The sequence below is a fragment of the Tachyglossus aculeatus genome, chromosome 17 (genome assembly GCF_015852505.1).
Source record: "Tachyglossus aculeatus isolate mTacAcu1 chromosome 17, mTacAcu1.pri, whole genome shotgun sequence".
Classification (NCBI taxonomy): domain Eukaryota; kingdom Metazoa; phylum Chordata; class Mammalia; order Monotremata; family Tachyglossidae; genus Tachyglossus; species Tachyglossus aculeatus.
The window spans coordinates 5,113,465-5,118,167 of record NC_052082.1 but is presented as its reverse complement, the minus strand read 5'-3'; positions in this window follow the sequence as shown (position 1 = coordinate 5,118,167).

The window sequence follows — 4,703 nt, the reverse complement described above, 5'->3', positions numbered from 1 at the left end:
GATTTAGTGGTGCTTTGGGGGCTGTCCATTGCCTTTGAAGTGAAGGTGATGGAATGGGATTTGAGCAGAAGGGTGTGGCTGGAATGATCTGCGGTGATTGGAAAGCCATTCCCTGCTTCAGGTACCTAAAGACCTTCCAATGCAATTGGAATAGCTACCCTTCTCCCTGTTTTTTTTCTAGCTCTTACTCTCCCAATTATCCCCAAATCTCCAGAAGATTAACCGCTCCCCTGATTGCTGCTGATTCCCAACAGAGCTCAAAATTCCAACAGGTCCAAAAGCCATCTCAATAAATGTAACCAGCACACAGGTTTGAACTGAACAGGTCCCGGTAGAAATACCAAAAGATTCCAAACCTGTGACTTTCTTTTTATTAATTTAAAATGCTCCAAAAATATCTTCTGAATCTACGCCTAATTTTTCTCATCCTAATTAGACGATTAATTTGCGCAGTACACCAAGAACACATTTTCTAGGTAATTTAAGCCAATTTCAATGTAGTTCATTCTGTTTTTCTGACTGGTCATAGTGAAACTCTAAAGAAGAAATGGCCTTCTACAAATCCCTTTCTATTCAGTATTCTCTGATGGACAAAGATAGAATGATTTAGGAGTTTGGCTCGGATTTGGATCCTGACATTTCCTGTGCCAGGTTAAAGTTTATTTCCTAGCCTCAGTGCGGCATTTTTCATCTTTACTGAGAGGATGATATCAACATCATTATAATCCTCATCATTACCATCATCATTAGTACTATTATTAATTGTATATAAGCAGTGTGGTGTAGTGGACAGAGCACGGGCCTAAGAGTGTATAGGTCACAGGTTCTAATCCTGGCTCTGTCACTTGACTGCTGTATGACCTTAGGAAAATCACTTAACTTCTCTGTGCCTCAGTTACCTCATCTGTAAAATGGGGAATAAGACTGTGAGCCCTATTAGCTCGTAGCCACCCCAGTGCTTAGTAAAGTGCCTGGCGCACAGTAAGCGCTTAACAAATACAGTAAAAATAATAATAATAATATATTGAGCACTTCCTGCGTGCAAAGCACTGTACCAAGCGCTTAACTACTATTACTAATGATAATAATAACAATAGTATCATTTCCTTAAGCGCTGTGTGAAGTTCTGCACTCCGGGGTGATTGCTAGGATCAATTCATCATCATAATAATCAATCATATTTATTGAGCGCTTACTGTGTGCAGAGCACTGTACCAAGTGCTTGGGAAGTACAAATTGGCAACATATAGAGACAGTCCCTACCCAACAGTGGGCTCACAGTCTAAAGTCAATTCAAAGCAGAAGCCTCACTATCTGAATGAGGAATGACAGACACAAACAGGAAGAAGAGAGATCCATTAAGAAGAGAGAATGGCTCAAATTCAAGAAATAAAAAAAATACATCAACAGTTTATCGAGAATAAAACAAGTCGGATGGTGACTACTAGGAGGGAGCAATCTTTCGGCTCAGAGAAGTCACTTGTCCTGATAAAAGGAAGAACAAAGAGGACCTGAGTTGTAATTCCAGCTCTGTTGGGCAAGTAACTTAACTTCTCTATGCCTCAGTTAGCTCATCTGCAAAATGGTCCGTGAAAAGAAAGGCTCGGGTGGATTATCCTCTTGAATCAATCCGACTGGAGTTGGGGCAGCTCCATTTAAGCTGCTGATCCTGTCCAGTTTGAAAACCAAGGACATCTGTACATAGCCCAGATGAAATATTTTGAAGAGAAATTGTAATTTATTTCCAGGACAGCTAATTTCATTTGGATGCTAATTGAACCAAGTCAAAGAACAATGTCAATAAGAAGATAAGGGAAAGCTCGTTCCAAGGTGCCACTTGTCGGTTACTGTTGGAGATAAATAGGAATATGATTACCAGCTAAGGAGATTGTAATTTCCGGTCTATTTACTGCCCAAATGAGAAACCCACCAATCAGTGAAAATGGGATAAATTAAAAGCCCATTTTGATATTGGCCTGCCATCAAAACTTTTAGTTTGAGGCATATTTTTATAATTGACGATAACTAATTTGAAAATGCTTCTAATCACTCCTATGTGATTAAAGTAAACTTTGTTGTATAAAACTATAAAACTAAGCTGGCCCTGTCTTTAACAGATCAGTCAATGATATATCATTATTAGTATTAGCAATATTATTTGCATCATCATTATTATAAGGCAGTTGTTTTTAATCAGCAGGACCATTACTATTGAGAAGCAGCATGGCTCAGTGGGAAGAGCCCGGGTTTTGGAGTCAGAGGTCATGGGTTCAAATCCCAGCTCCGCCAACTGTCAGCTGTGTGACTTTGGGCAAAAGTCACCTCACTTCTCTGGGCCTCAGTTCCCTCATCTGTAAAATGGGGATTAAGACTGTGAGCCCCCCGTGGGACAACCTGATCACCTTGTAACCTCCCCAGTGCCTAGAGCAGTGCTCTGCACATAGTAAGTGCTTAATAAATGCCATTATTATTATTATTATTACTAGTGGTAGCTTTGAGCTGAAATTTCAAAGAAAAGGGATTTTAAAAAAGCTCATTTCTCCATTTAGGAAAGGCAACTAAAGGGAAGACAGCATCATTTCTTTTTTTACTAGGAAAAAATGATATAATTTTCTGTGTTCCTACAAAAGACAAAACCTGATATGGGTCAATCAATTGAGCACAACTTGGAAAGTCAATCTATCAAACATATTTAGTGAGCACTTAGTATGTGCAGAGCACTGTATTAACCGGTTGGGAGAGTACGATATAATATTCATTCATTCAATCATATTTATTGAGCACTTACTGTGTGCAGAGCACTGTACTAAGCGCTTGGGAAGTACAAGTTGGCAACATATAGGGACGGTCCCTGCCCAATAGCGGGCTCACAGTCTAGAAGGGGGAGACAGATAACAAAACAACACATATTAACAAAATAAAATAAATAGAATAGTAAATATGTACAAGTAAAATAAATAGAGTAATAAATCTGTACAAACATATATGCAGGTGCTGTGGGGAGGGAAGGAGGTAGGGAGACACATTTAGACACATTTCTTGCCTACAATGAGCTATTTGGTTTCTAAAACTCCCTCTGTTAATAGAAAATAGAAACCAAAATGGAATCTTTGGGCTTATACCCTATGTGGTGTGGGACCCATCCCTAGACTGTCAACTCGTCGTGGGCAGGGATTGTCACTCTTTACTGTTGCATTGTACTTCCCCAAGAGCTTATTACTGTGGTCTGCACACAGTAATCACTTAATAAGCTTTGTTTTTGAATGAATAAATTGAATGAATCCTCTCCTTTAATGCTATTGCCACTTCAAGAGTAAATATCAGGAGCCAAAGTGATTTGGGCTTGTTAACTTCCATCAGTTAACTCCCATTAGAGAAGCAGCGTGGCTCAGTGGAAAGAGCATGGGCTTTGGAGTCAGGGGTCATGGGTTCAAATCCCGGCTCTACCACTTGTCAGCTGTGCGACTTCGGGCAAGTCACTTAACTTCTCTGTGCCTCAGTTCCCTCATCTGTAAAATGGGGATTAAGACTGTGAGCCCCACTTGGGAGGACCTGATCACCCTGTAACCTCCCCGGCGCTTAGAACAGTGCTTTGCACATAGTAAGCACTTAATAAATGTCATTATTATTATTATTATGCTCCTCTTTCTACTCTTGTATCTCTGGAATTCTGCAGAAAGAGCTTCCACATAACCTATGTATCTGGGGGCAAGATGTTGAGGAAAATTAGGGCCAAGCTGACATAAGGCATGAAGAAAAAATATACCCTCTAGGCCTGAGCACCCTAAAATAGCATGACTCTTCCTTCTGGTCTTGCCAGCAGAGTGGGATCAAAGCGATCGCGAAGAGGAGTTGCTGGGAGAAATGTACAACTTGGGTAGGACAATTTCTTCACAACTTTCATAAGAGCATCAAGTGCTCAAACTGTGCATTTAGCTTTAATTCTATTCGTTCTGACGACTTGAAACCTGTCTACATGTTTTGTTTTGTCATCTGTCTCTCCCTTCTAGACTGTGAGCCCGTTTTGGGGTAGGGACTGTCTCTATATGTTGCCAACTTGTACTTCCCAAGCGCTTAATACAGTGCTCTGCACACAGTAAGTGCTCAATAAATACGATTGAATGAATGAATGAAACTAGGAGCCTATCTCAAGTAGGGTCACCTAACTTCAGTTTCTGCTCGGATTTTCCTACTCTCTCTGAGCTTAACAAGCTTCCTCGACTACGACTTTTCTTATAAGAAAATTTGCACAGTAGTTACTTCAACCCGGAGGGCTTGGAAAATGGAAAGAACGTTGATGCTTTGTAGGAAGAGAAACTAATAAGACTCTGGACTGATTTTTCCCCTAGTATGAGATTAGAACTCCTCCTGACCCTCAGGGGCTTTGTAGAATAATCCACAGGCCTTTAAAAATCAGGATTTGTTTCAGACAGGAGGCAAAACTGAAATATAGTTAGGAATACACTCTAATGAAATGAAGTGAGAACATGTGGAAAGGTTGTGGTGACACCAAGTACTGGGCATCAGCACTAGTGGCTCATTAATCCTTTCAATCCTCCCTCTCTCATCTGCGTGAAGTGGTGTGATAGCATCCTGACAGAGATAAAATCCATGTGAAATGGCTGATCATTTAAGTAGCTATTTTCTAGCTCATCTGAATGGACCTCAGTATCGTTAACTTCAGCTTTCCGTTCCCTCTGGGG